We start from the raw sequence: 15506 nt of genomic DNA on the forward strand, positions 1-15506 counted from the left end.
ATATTACTACAGCCTGAAAAGCAGACAGCAGAAACTAGTACTCAAACCACAAACCAGTGTTCTACTCACAGTCTGTCAAACCCTAGAAAGGCTCACATTGTCAGAAAACATACCCTCAGCACTTAGTACAGTGCTTTGCACAGTAAGCGCTCAACAAATATGACTATGAATGAATGAATAAATTATCTAATCATGTTCTCAGTAAAAGGTGAATGGAAAACAAGTTAAGCGCTCAGTAAATATGATTGTATGAATGAATGAATTCCCTTATGTTTTCTGCAAAAGTGCATGGAAAACAAGTTATGACAGAGCTGAGTGTACTAGCAATTTAGTGTTTTAGGTGTAAATTATCACCGTCATTTTGAAGAGCACTTCCAAAGGTGCTTTCGGGAGTTTAAAAAAGTCTTTGCCTAGAACAATTTGGACAGTCTGAAAGGGAAGACAGACTACACAAAAGGTATTTACATAAACACCCAGAACACAAACATGTAAAAATAATAACAATAATAGCACTTGTTAAGCACTTAATATGTGTCAAGCCCAGTAGTAAGCACTGGGGTAGATACAAGATAATCAGGTTGGACACAGTCCCTGTCCCCACATGGGGCTCATAGTCTAAGTCCATCACATAATGTACAGAGATGTACCCACGTGCTCGGGGTATTTTTGGAGTAGGACTAATGGTCTGGAAAGAACAGTCAACTAGCAGCAGCAATGGACTGACCCACGTCAGCAATTTGGCTAGTGGCAAAGCCTTTCAAGAGCTGAGATGGTGAGGTGGAGCACTGGATATCCAGTCCTGCAGACTGCAGGCTTTTTGATGGCAGGAGTCTGTCTTTGAACTCTCTGGTTCCTTCCAGATACTCAGTACAGTGCGCTGAACCCAGTTGCTACTCAGTGAAGAGGAGGAGCAGCTGGGTTAATGGATAGAGCACAGTCCTGGGAGTCAGAAGGATCTGGGTTCTAATCCCAGCTCTACCACTTGTTGGCTGTGTGACTTAAGTCATTTCACTTCTCTGTACCTCTGTTACCTCATCTGTAGAATAGAGATTGAAACTGTGGGACGTGGACAGTGTCTAAATTGAATGGCTTGTATTTACCCCAGCGCTCAGTACAGAGCTGGCAAGTAGTAAGCGCTTAACAAATATCATTAAAAATGAATGAATGAATGAACAAATATCACCAATTAATTGTTCTGTGAGTTCCCCAGGCTGTGGGAAGCTGAAGAAAATTGAAACAAGTTCTGTCTTGCTTGTTTCAAGGGGAGTATTTCCAGATCGGGCTATTGCCAAGACTGTGATACCCAAGTATCCCTGGACCCACCTTTGTGGTAAAGGAGAGCCATGAGACAACGATCACCACTAGAGTTATACAGAACATGATTGTGAGGGTGATAGTGAAGGCGTGAACATGTGGTCACTGCCACCAGTGCCCAGGGTCAGCCACAAGGCTGGCACATAGCCCACACCAAGTCCCAACAGCAGGGGCAAGTAACCTAAGATCTTGCAACTCTGGAGATAGTAGTAATAGTTGTCATGTTATTTTACACAGCCACGACAATGCACAGGAAAAGTATGAGGTAGTATCTGGGGGGTCTCAGTCAACCCCAACCGTAACTTCCCTTTAATAAACCGTTATGGAGCACTAGCCTATGAATTAAGCTACTAAGGACCAATTTCAGATAGACAAGAGAGTTGGAGAAGCACGTAGCCTAAAGGGAAAGAGCACAGGCCTGGGAATCAGAAGGACCTGAGTTCTAATTCCAGCTCTGCCACTTGTCTGCTATATGACCTTGGGAAAGTCACCTTACTTCTCTGTGCCTCAGTTTCCTCCTCTACAAAATAGGGATTCAGTACATGTTCTCCTGCCTACTTATAATTTGAGGACTTGTGGGATAGGGACAGCATACAACCTAATTAACGTGTAACTAACCCAGCCCCTAGAACAGTGATGAGCACATAGTGAGTACTTAACAAATGTAATAATAATAATGTCTCCACTTCCCCACCTCAATCTCACTGTCCCTTCTCTCCTCCTTTCCGAATTTCATTGTCTACAGTGGTTTATGGAAAAGCATGACGAGATTTAAAATGGCAAAGGAAGCCAGCATGCCAGCTGCTCTGAAGCAAGACTGTGGATTCTAGAATAGTCTTGTGTAATTAAGCCGAGCCTATTGGCAATCTGTTATATGTGCATGTGCTCATGATCTGTCCTACACACCCTCTTTGGGTGTCATTTGGAAATGTCACTTTTATGTTTCCCTCTTCTTAGTTGGGAAATGAAGATTTCAAACAAAGCTGAATATTTATCCAAATCTCTTGCACTCTGCCCATATTTTTTTTTTATTTTTTCCTGGCTTGGGTTATTTCAGCCAGTTTTCTGGAGCATGTGATTTTGTTCATGTACACGGCAAAGCTAATTTTAGGATGATTTTTTTAAAGGGTAAGTATACTTAATTCCCTTAACATCAGAGAAAAACAGGTCATCTGGATCCACTGATTTGCATATGGTAAAATTTTTCAATTACTGTATTCCTTATCTGTTTTTTGTCAATAGACTTTTTCAAGGTCTTCATTATTGCTAAATGGTTTACAGTTGCTCTTGGAAAAAAATGGCAAATAATATGTTCAGCATAAGGGCCCTTTTAACTTCATCATTAATTTTCTTATTCTCCTTCTTTATTGGAGTACTTTTTTCCTTAGTATCGCTCCCCTGATAATACTCCCTTGGAAATGTGTTTTCAGACTTTTGCGAGTTTCTGTGAGCTTCTGCTTTTTATGCTTTTTGGTTTCACAGGTGTGGGTATTCCCCTCAAACTCAAGCCTCTTAAGCTTAGTCCCTTGTACTTGCCTCATTTCTTTAAAATTCCAGAATAGATGTGCAATTTTCATTGCTCCTATAGCAAGGTTTTGTTTCAACATGAGTTCCTTTTGAACACTAGGCAAGGTGACCTAGTGAAAAGGGCACATGACTGAGAATCAGGAAGCCTGAGTTCTTAACTCCCCTCTGCCTCTGGTCTGCTGTGTGACTTTGGGCAAATAGTTTAATCTCTCCGGGCCTCAGTTCCTCAAAAAAATTTCAGGAATTTGCAGGCCAGGGACTGTGTCCAATCTCATACCTACCCCAGTGTTTAAAACATTGTAAGAACTCAATAAATGAAATGTCATAATTATTTGTCTCAATGAGAATGATGTCGTGTAATTTAATTTTAGTTCTTATATACATTACAGACTTCTCAAAAATTGTAGATTTACAATGAATCATAAATAGTATTTATTGAGCACTTACGGAAAAGAACCTGAGCTAGTACACATGATCTCTGCCCTCAAAACATGTACAATCTAGTGGAGGAGCTTACAGTTTCCAGTTTGTGTACCCAGGTTATGAAACCATAGGGATTTCTCAATTCCCCATATTTTCGCAGGGAAAGACCAAAAAGCTCTACGCTTTTCTGTACACAGTTAAAATTGTTTCTCCATAAGTTTGAAATCAGTAGTTCTCGGTAACATGATTACTATTCTCATATTTGCCATCAGTTACTCCAGGGCTAGAAACCATAAATTGAAGGCAGTTTTGCTGCTCTCCTGGTTGGATTCTCTGCTTTCTGGATCATAAATTTGTCACTGCATTATTTAAGAACCTCTTTCATTAGCAGATTTGGCGTCATTTGTTGCCCAAAGAATATTTGATTAGTTAATGTCTTGTATCATTAATAACAGAAGTTTGGGAATGTGAGAAGCAGTGTGGTCTGGAAGAAAGAGAACAGGCCCAGGAGTCAAAGGACCTGGGTTCTCAGCCTGGCCCAGACACATCTTCTGTGTGGTCTTGGGCAAGTCATTTAACTTCTCTGTGCCTCAATTACCCCATCTGTAAAATGGGGATTGAGAGTGTGAGCCCCATGTGGGACATGGACTGTGTCCAACCTGATCTTGAATCTACCTCAGCACATAGCATGCATTTAACAAATACCATTAAAAGAAGTCAGTCTCCTCATTGCAAAGCTTCTTCTTATATACAAGCTACACATTCTAAGCTTTGTTCACCTTAACATGGCTCTACTGAGTGGGAGGTGTAAGAAGAATGAATAAAAGCCAGATACAGCTAGAGAAGCAGCATGGCCTAGTGGATACAGCACGCGCCTGGGAATCAGAAGGACCTGGGTTCTAATTCCAGCTCCACCACTGCTCTTCTCTCCGTCTCAGTTACCACGTCTGAATAATGGGGATTAAGACTGTGAGCCCCACATGGGACAGTGGCTGTGTCCAAGCTGATTAGTCTTTATAGTGCTTAACACAGTGCCTGGCATATAGTAAGAAATTAAGAAATATTAATTAAAAAATAGCCAAACAATGGCTGTATGTTGTGCTGAAAGGAGAAACCAGAACCAAGAACTACGGAGGGCAGAGGAAATGGTTTAAGGACTTGAGAAACGAAAGCAGCATCTCGGGTGAGAACTGGGAGGCAAGTTCTGAGGATAGACCGGCATGGTACCCTGCCCCGACAAAAAGTGGCTGTCTTTGAACAAAAACTTTGTAAGGAATGAGAGACAGGGAAGCAGATTGTAAGCTCGTGCCCTAGACTGTAAGCTCCTTCTTAGCAGGGCATGTGTCTTCCAATTCTGTTGAATTGTACTTACCCAAGTGCTTAGTATAGTGATTTAAGTACAGTAAGTGCTCAAATGTTATCGATTGAAAAAAGAAAAGAATGCCAGGTACCACAGACAGTAACTACAACAGCAAAAGGAGCGACCTTCTTAGGTGCCCAGTGTGGCCAGAACTGGAGATTCCCCCAATGGCCTTTTCAGTCGCACACACGGAGGTGACCATCTCCCTCAGTGGCATCTTCTTCAACTGCAAAGGATTACACCTCTATATCCTAACATGAACCTGTTTATTGTAGATCCACATATATTTCATATAGAAGTAGTAACAGTAGTAATAATGGTATTTACTGAGCATCTATTGACAGCAATGCACTTTATTATGCACTTGGGGAAGTCCAACAGACAGCCAAGGCCTATTCTCTGCACCCTAAGACCTGACGTTCTAATTGGAGAGAAAGACATAAAAATATACACAAATCGTGTTTTTTTCCATTCTTGATTTCACTATCAAAAGAAAGGCAACAATTTTAGGATGGTGCCTGTCTGGAAATAGAAATGTTAATATTACATTTCCTGGATAGTCCCAGATTTTTGACGAGAGATGCTAACAAAGACCGTTCTGACTTGAGATTTAGCTCTTCCGTTCTTCATGACTCCTCAAATGGACTTGTGAGGAAATGGGCCAATGAAGAAATAAAAAGGCCTAGAAAAATTAAGATGACATTTAAAAGTTGAATTCCCTATTCCCATTTCTAGTAAATAGAATATTCTCCTGTGGACTCAATCCAGATGGTTTCTTTCAAATATTTAGCATTCCTTTAGCAAAAAAAAGATATGCTCCAAACAGGACAAGTTAAAAATCAGTGAAATAAGAAAAACCTAAAAACACAAGAAATGCTATTACTGGATCAGACCAATGTCCTACGACTCCATATTCTGTCTCAAAGTGATAACAGGATGCTTGGAGGAGCCAAACCATGGTGGCTCTTCTCTACATCCATCTTAATGATTAGGGATGTAGCATTCTTAACTATTCTTCTCTACATCGCTAACCTTCCCTCTACTAACCCATTATTAAGAATTAATCCATGAATGTATTCAAATACCTCTTCTTTGTTTTGAGAATAAATGCTCTACTGTTGTATGGGCATTTTAACCCCACTATCTGGCCAAAATGTGAAAGTACATTGTATTTTACTTCAATCAACCAATAGTGTTGATTGAGTACATTGTACTAAGTGAGCCTGTTGTTGGGTAGGGGCTGTTTTTATATGTTGCCAACTTGTACTTCCCAAGAGCTTAGTACAGTGTTCTGCACACAGTAAGCGCTCAATAAATACGATTGAATGAATGAATAAATTTTTTTGTCATTACTATAATTAATGGCATTTTTAAGCACTTACTGTGTGCCAGGCACTGTACAATGCATTGGGGTAGATATACAGCAATCAGGTTGTACACAGTCCATGTCCCACATGGGGCTCACAGTCTTAATCCCCATTTTACAGATGAGGTAACTGAGGCACAAGGAATTTAAGTGACTTGCCCAAGGTCACAAGGCAGACAACTGTTGGTAGACACATTCCCTGATCACAAGGAACTTTTCTTGAGTTGCTCCATGACTATTCAGAAGACAAAATCGACCAATTAGCATTGTACAGATTGTCTTCCCAGAAAGAGTATCATTGTTATCCCCACCCTTCAATAAAGTACTCACCTAACTCTCAAGCACCTATTTCATGTTCATATCATTAGGATAATGCCTAATTGATTCAATATTTTGAAAATATTACGTAAATTGAACCTAGATCCTCCTGCACCCCCTATCAGCCTATGTCTCAACCAAAAAGGGAACATGATACTAGCCTGCAGAAAAAGGAGTTTAATGGGGAAGAGGCATGAGGTAATTCTCCCATTATACCAGCACTTGTAAGATATTTATTAGTGCGATGTGTACACTTCTGAGTTCTGAAACTCAAGACGGATGTGGAGGACTTGGAAAGGGTTCAGAGAAGAGCCACAGAGATGATTAAAAGGTTGGAGAATCAGACCAGAGAGTAAAGGCTAAAGGGATTGCAATTATTTAGCCTGGAGGAGCCTGGGGGAGGGGAGGGAGAAGTGGGCCTTAATAATGGTCTTCCATTATCATGAAAGGTCATTATAGGGAGAATGACGACCAGATGTGCTTCAGCTCCACCGAGGATACAACCAGAGGAAATGGCCTCAAGCTACAGCATGAGAGATTTCCTGACACTGAGCCATAGAATCTCAGAAACATGGAGATGGGAAGGATGGGTGGGATGGGTGATCGATGGGAGATGGGATTCTAATTAGAGGGCGGCCTCTAATTCTCCTGTGTACGAGGAAGGTTAGAGGAAGAATCACTGATCTGCAAGACTTCCTTCCAACACTCCACTCTATGGTACTCCTTATTGTTCATGGTATTTATTAAGGGTCTACCCTGTGCTGAGCACAGGGCTAAATCCTTGGGGGAAATCCATCTACCCGGAACTGATGTAATTTCCCATTGAACTCCCTTGGTTCTGTAGACTGTAAGCTCCTCGTGGGCAGGGATATGTCTACCGACTCCATTGTATTACACTTTCCCAAGTGATTAGTCCCGTGCTCTGAACAAAATAATTGCTCAGTAAAAGCCATGGATGGATTGATTGACTGGAGTAGAGAAAACTCCAGGAGCTAGCTTCAGGGAGCAGCAGGATTGAATTGCTTCCCTTCTTCCTCACACATTGAAGGGCATTCAGGGAAACCGTTTGAAGCAGTCACAGCTCAGCAACAGACGCAAAAGGATTTTTTGTTAGACAAACACCAGTAGAGCTATCGCTGTGAATGGGAAAGGGGCCTAGAAAGATGTGAAGGACACTCAGGAAACACACCACTGCCAGTTTTAGATATTTCTCTACTTAGCAGTGGCATTCGTAATGGCCGCTTAATGTTCAAGTTCAGAGACCATTCAGCGTTGAACAATCCTTCCAAAGCTACTGGGTTCAATTATGATATTCTTTTTGGAGTTGTTTTTTCCCCCACTCTTAAGCTAGGCAGCGTGGCTCAGCAGAGAAGCAGTGTGGCTCAGTGGAAAGAGCATTGGCTTTGAAGTCAGAGGTCATGGGTTCAAATCCTGACTCCACCAGTTGTCAGCTGTGTGACTTTGGACAACTCACTTAACTTCTCTGTGCCTCAGTTCCCTCATCTTAATGGGGATTAAAACTGTGAGCCCCCTGTGGGACAACCTGATCACCTTGTAACCTCCCCAGTGCTTAGTACAGTGCTTTGCATATAGTAAGCACTTAATAAATGCCATTATTATTATTATTATTATAGGCCCTAGTCTCACAATTAGAGGATTGTTTGTTTTTAATCTATGCTTCCAGGCAAATAACTAAAACCAGCAATAATGAAAGATGGGTCCATCAGATAATTATACCCATGGCATCCCTGTGTGTTTTGGCCATTTTGGAATTGAGCAACTTTGGGCCTTATTATCAGCGTGGCTTAGTGGAAAGAACATGGGCTTGAGAGTCAGAGGTTGTGGGTTCTAATCCCACCTCCACCACTTGTCAGCTATGTGACTTTGGGCAAGTCACTTAACTTCTCTGTGCCTCAGTTACATCATCTGTAAAATGGGGCTGGGGACTATGAGCCCCACATGGGATAACCTGACTACCTTTTATCTACCCCAGCGCTTAGAATAGTGCTTGGCATATGGTAAGCACTTAACAAATACCATCATTATGATTATTATTATTATAACTGGCCATTTTCCCCTGCATATTTGCATAACATTGCTGACAAACCTTTGAAATGTGATTTATTAAGTAGTTGACATTTCTATTTCCATTTCACTCACACATCTACATCTTGAGAGGTTGTAAATCCAAATGAAAGCATTTTCCCCCCTACTTGTCTGGCCTTCTAAAATCAAGAACTGTAGAGAAATGAGCAGTAGTAAAAATAATAGTTGTGGTATTTGCTAAGCGCTTACTGTGTGTCAGGTACTGTACTAAGATCTCGGGTGGACACAGGCAAATCGGGTTGGACACCATCCCTGCCCTGCATGGGGTTCACTATTTTAATCCCCATTTTTACAGATGAGGGAATTGAGGCACAGAGGAGTGAAGTGACTTTCCCAAGGTCACCCAGCAGGCAAGTGGTGAAGGCAGGATTAGAATCCATGACCTTCTGACTCCCAGGACCGTGATCTATCTACAATGCCATGCTGCTTTCCTTCCTGACGTACTGAATTCCAGTACCCTCTCCCAGTAACCCCTGCAAAAATAACCTCTCCCAACCAGAACACTCAACCAGTTTGAGGGGAGAAAGGGAGAACTGAAGATTGGAAGCTGCCAGAATGCCTGGAGTCAGGATGCCCAGTACCAAGCACCTCTCCTGGTTTTCTACACTTGTTTCCCCTTTGGGGATGTTATAGATGCTGGGACTCTATCTGGAAATGCCCAGGGCTGAGCTCTGGGTAGCTCAGGGTGAATTAAACCACTGAGGTGAGGTAATTACTTCACTAAGTCAACCAAAAAATCATTATTTGCCCTCAATTCCCCTGTACCTCAGACTTGTTGGATTCTGCGCCTTGTCTTTAATGTTGTTGTTGTTCTTATAATAGGGCTTTATCATTTCTACTGTATCTGCCGCCAAACCTTCCCCTACCTCATTTCAAGATAATGAGACCCGGAAGAGTCAAGAACCACGTCTAACTCTCAACTGCGTATTTTTCCCCAGTGCACTGTGTTGTCTGCTGATCTTCAAGCCAGAGGGATATTCTGTTAAAACAGACTGCACCCATTCTCTCTACCAACCATATCACAATGCATGCCAGAGGGCATATGGGGATATGGAGAGAGAGAGAGAAGATGATTCAGTGCAAATCATTACCACTACTCTGCTGCTAAACCAACACAATCACGAATCCTGCTGGTAGTAAGGCAGTCTCTTTCTTTCTTGTCTACTAGTTTCTCAGAATTGCTCACCCAAATGGCAAAAGTCCAGAAAAAGTTGCATGACTGAATTTCCTGGACAAAGTTTCTCTCACATCTAGGGTCATAATCTCACCATCAGCAACATTGTCTTTTGAATGGCAGCTCCATACAGTATTAAAACCTAATTTTTGTGCAAAACAATGAGTAGCAATTTATATTGGGCTTTTCTCCCAAACATCTTACATCATAGTAACTTCTTTTGCTGTCTCATTAGACCTATTTTGTTCTTAAATATACAGGCACAGATTCAAGAATTTTAGTTCTTTTATTTCGGCACACAGCCTAGTGGAAAGAAAGATCATAGGCCGGAGAGTCAGAAGATCTGGGTGCCAATCCTGCTCTGTCACTTGCCTGCTATATGAACTTGGGCAAGTCACTTAACTTCAGCAAGACTCAGTTTCCTCATCTGTTAAAAGGGGAAAATATATCTGCTCTCCGTTCTCCTTTGACTGTTAGCGTAATGTGTGGTACTCAAGTCACTTAACTTCAGCAAGACTCAGTTTCCTCACCTGTTAAAAGGGGAAAAAATATCTGCTCTCCCTCCTCCTTTGACTGTTAGCGTAATGAGTGGCACATAGTAAGGATTTAATAAATATCATTGTTTCTATTAGTAGTAGTAGTAGTATTAATAAAAATACCAAGATAAAAATCCTTGGTATTTGAAATTTCTTTAAAAATCAGTTGTTCTGTATGTGCACGCTGTTACTTTCAAACTTTACTATCTGAACTATTTCAAATTTGGATTGAAATGGCATTTGCTAATTACACTGATCATATTTTTATGTCACAGCTTAAAAGGAGATGTAAAACGAATGCATTTGTTTCCACTTTGAATAATGAATTTTAAAATGGATCATTTGATTATCCTTTTTTACGCTGTGTTTAATTTGCCTAATATTTTATTTGCCTAATTTCAACCCAGGATAAAATTTATGGCCCAATCTACTCTCCTGTTTAAATAAAATATATTTTACTTTATTGAAATTGCTATAAGACCTGCATTAATTGGCTCCTCTAGTGTATCTTCACCTCTACCATCTTCTGTCTTACCAAGTACATAGGCTATTTTGCTATTAATGAAGGTAAAGTACCGCATGCATTAAGGACCAATTAGTTGTTTAAAAGCTTACTAAGGAAAATGAGTTTTCTGTAAGTCTGGATGTATCCTACTTATCCATTCTTGGACTTGGAGTTCCTTTCCGAGTCCTTTTTGGTTTTGTTAAGGGTTGGAAAAATTCCACTCCATGTCATTTTTCTGCCATCTGCACAAAGAACCATGTTTATGCATCACAACACTGCTGTTACTGGTGCATCAGTTATAGCATTGATGAACCACTCGAAAAAATAATCTCCCGGGTTCAGAGAGAAAGCGAGAGAGAGCGATGGATAAGGGAAAAGATGGGGTTTGAGTCGAAAGATGAGTTGTTCTGTTTCGGCCATGTTAAGTTTGAGGTTTCACTGGGACATCCAAGCAGAGATGGCCTAAACGCAGGAGAAAATGAGAGTCTGCAGAGAACGAGAGAAATCAGAACTGGGGATACAGACTTGTGAATCATCCACATAGAAATGGCAGTTAAGCCAAGGGAGCAAATGAGTTCTTCGAGGGAGAGGGTGTAGATGGAGAAGAGAAGCGGATCCAGAACCGAGCCTTGAGGGACTCCCAGGGCCTTCTTCTTTAAACCGCATTCCAAAAGTCAACTATTTGGCTTTAGTCTGAAGTGGAAAGAGATACAGGAAGATAAGATAAATGAAAGAAAAGTTTGCCCACAATATAATGAGCTGTGAGGGAATGTGATTATAGCACCTAGAAAGTCACATACCTGGAGCAAACTTACTATGACTTGGATCTGGAAATGACTCACTGGAATCCATTTCTGCAGTATTGGAATAAACTTTTTAAAATGTATTTTCCCTCAACCAAATACAAACAAAATCCATCACATTGCACCTTGACAAAGCCAGCAACAAGCAGGTAGACTTCTTGGCATTTATCCCTTTAAATATCCTGTAAAAAAGGAAGTGTCTGCCCTTAGAGTTCACAATAAAGAGTAAGTGCATAATGGAATTTGCCTACAAAACCGATCTACTAGAAATATAAAGAGACAGCGTGGTTGGTGGTCAAACTTCCATGAAAATGTCCCTGTCTGATGTCCTCCACAGAGACAACCCCTTAACTCTCTGATCAGCTATGACTCTGACCCACTGGTGATATTTCTGACCCCTGTGCTGAACTTGGGGTAGGAGATAATCCTGGGAGAAGCTCTCTGAGCCCCAGAAACTTCCAGAAAGGTCCTGTATGGGTAGGATGTAAGCTCCTTGTAGGCAGGAAACATGTCTAAATCGGTTTTATTGTATTCTCCCAACTGCTAAGTACAGTGGAAAGCAGGAGGCCCTAATGGAAAGAGCTCGGGCTCGGTTGTCCAAGGACCTTTGTTCTAACCCCAGCTCTGCCACTTGACTGCTGTGTGACCTTGGGCAAGTCACATAACTTCTCTGTGCCTAAGTTCCCTCATCTGCAAAATGGAGATTCAGTACCTGTTCTCCCTCCTATTTGGAATGTGAGCCTCATGTAGAACCTGATTACAATGGTATGTACCCAGCACTCATGGTGCTTGAAACATGATGACAATAATAATAATTATTACTGACTGTGAGCTCTTCTGAGCCTTCTAGATTGTGAGCCCGTTGTTGGGGAGGGACCGTCTCTATATGTTGCCAACTTGTACTTCCCAAGTGCTTAGTACAGTGCTCTGCACTCAGCAAGCGCTCAATAAATACGATTGAATGAATGAATGAATGAAATAATTGTAATATTTGTTAAGTGCTTCCTATGTGTCAGGCACTGTGCTAAGCGCTGGGGTGGATAGAAGCAAATTGGGTTGGACAGAGTCCCTGTCCCTCGTGGCACTCACAGTCGCAATCCCCATTTTACAGACAAGGTAACTGAGGCCCAGAAAAGTGAAATGACTTGCTTAATGTCACATAGCAGAAAAGTGGAAGAGCTGCGATTAGACTCCCTGACTCATACTCTATCCACTATATCATTATAAGCACTTAAGAAATACTACAATTATTATTATTATTATTATTATTATCATTACAGTGCTCTGCACACATTAAGCACTGAATTAAAATGATTCATTGGATGTAGGTCGTATCCCCTTTCCCAATTCCCATTCCCTTCTCAGAGTCCCAGTTGTGCTGTGTTTCCAAGTTCTATCTCCCAGAAAGCATTATCAAAATGATTAATGGAGCACCTACTCTGTGCAGAGCACTGTACTAAACACTTGGGACTGCACAATTGAGAGAGAAGATGCAGTGCCCATCCTCAAGGAGTTTCCAGTCTATTCTGTCCAGAGCACTGTACTAAGAGCATGGGAAGAGAACAATAAAATTAACAGACCTAACTCCTGTAATCAAGGCCACACTGCTTTGCATCACAACTACATGGCTCTAAACAATCTGGAAGAGCTAACACTTCCGTGAGTGAATATTAACACGTCAGAAGAATCAGGTTTAATTCCAACTTTTGAGAATCAGTGTGGCCTAGTGGATAGAACGTGGGCCTGAGAGTCAAAGGATCCGCATTTGAATCCCAACTCTGCCACTTGTCTGCTGTGTGACTTTGGGTAAATCACTTAACTTTTCTGGGCCTCAGTTACCTCATCTGTAAAATGGGGATTAAGACTATGAGCCCCATATTCATGCATTCAATTGTATTTATTGAGCACTTACTGTGTGCAGAGCACCGTACTAAGCACTTGGAAAGTATAATTAAGAGAAGCAGCGTGGCTCAGTGGAAAGAGCACGGGCTTAGGTGTCATAGGTCGTGGGTTCTAATTCCAGCTCCGTCACTTGTCAGCTGTGTGACTTTGGGCAAGTCACTTGACTTCTCTGTGCCTCAGTTACCTCATCTGGAAAATGGGGATTAAGACTGTGAGCCCCATGTGGGACAGCCTGATTACCTTGTATCCCCCCCAGCACTTAGAACAGTGATCGGTGCTTAACAAATGCCATCATGATTATTATTATTTTTATTACAATTTGGCAACAAATAGAGACAATCCCTACCCAATAACAGGCTCACAGTCTAGAAATGGGACGTGGACTCTGGTCAACCGAGTAACTTATATCTCCACCAGCACCTAGTACAGTGCCAGGCACGTAGTAAGCACTTAACAAATGCCATAAAACAACAAAAAACTTCGGAAAATCCTTTTTGGCAATTATCCCAAAGTGTCTCCTTTAAATTCTTCAGTGCAATAACTATGCATAGTCCATATCTCTAATATCTATGAATGAGCATTGCAGAACTGATTTCTCCAGATAAACTCGAATGCCCCGAAGTCATCATTTAATTCCTTCGTGGTCACCATCACACTGGCCCCTCAGTGAGACCATGGGCAGACTGGTGGCAGTAAAACCAATAGGTTTTCTGCTCTCAGATGAGTTTAGCAGAGAGCAAGGCTAGATGAGAAATGACCTCAATTACCCACATTCTGCCTTTTGTTCCAATCTTCCATAAGCATTCCAGAAGTACATTAACCGGAGCAATGTTTAGCATATTAACAATTGAATATCTCTTATGGGGCCAGAAGTATCAAGGCTTCATTTCATCTTTTCATTTATTCAGTGATAATGATGGCTCTTATTAAGCATTTACTATGTGCCAAGCCCTAGAATAGTTACAAACTAATCACATCAGACAGAGTCCCTGTGCCTCACGAGACTCAAAGTCTAATTGGGAGGGGGAGTGATTATCTTATCCCCATTTTACAAATGAGAAAACTGAGGAGGAAGTGACTTGCACAAGGTTTTATAGCATGGAAATGGCAGAGCCACCTGATTAGATAGCCAGTCAGTCAATCGTATTTATTGAGCACTTACTGTGTGCAGAGCATTGTACTAAGCACTTGGTAGAATACAATGCAGCAATAAATAGACACATTTGAGCTTGGTTTTGGGCTCTGCCCGCAATCAGCATTCAATAAGAATATTGATTTTAAAAAATCAAAAAGTCATCTACCATGACAAAGAAACATTTCCAAAAATCATTAGTTTTACCTGTATCTCACAAGTAATTACTAATTCATTAGTTATTAGTTATTTGAGATACTTCATTTAAAGATATTGAATTGCGATTTCTAAGAAATTGATCATCTAGTCCTTAAAAAAAATAGGGTCTACTTTTATTAGTCAAATACATAATTAATAAACTGAGATTAGCATTACTATAAATGCAAAATACAGACACTAATTGTGATTGAAAACATTTTCCCAGTCCTGCTCACATTTTGGTAAAAAATAACAACTGCCATTAAAGCCTGGAATAAAATTCAACCAGAAAGTACTCTTCCAAGAGCTTAGTGCTGTGTTTAGTGCTCTGCACACAGTAGGCGCTCAATAAACAGGATTGAATGAATGAATGAATGTTCTGCACACAGTAAGTGCTCAATAAATACTATTGATTAATTGTATGTGAAGGGGAGGTATCAACAAGAACAGAGCAGATTATTAAGGTTTGAAGCAGAATTCTTTACTTTAATAATTAACAAATCTTAAATTCTTAAATTCATTACATTTTCTATGCAGGAGGTTGACATTGTAGAAGAACTTAATATTGAAGAATCTTGTAACCTCAAAAAAATTTAAAAATATTTACCAATTAGGTAGAGTGTTTATTTTTAATTATCTGACAATGAATAAAAATGCCTTATTGTAAATATGAAATTACCAAAATTCTAAATTTTGTTTATAATTTCATGTCTAGGCAAGTATTTAAATATGAACACTCTATGACATTTTATATTTCATTTCCTTCATTAAATTGGAATAAACTATCCTATTTTTTTGCCTCAATAGAATTGGTTATTTTCTTAATTACCATTTCAGTAAAT

The sequence above is a fragment of the Tachyglossus aculeatus genome, chromosome 17 (genome assembly GCF_015852505.1).
Source record: "Tachyglossus aculeatus isolate mTacAcu1 chromosome 17, mTacAcu1.pri, whole genome shotgun sequence".
NCBI lineage: Eukaryota > Metazoa > Chordata > Mammalia > Monotremata > Tachyglossidae > Tachyglossus > Tachyglossus aculeatus.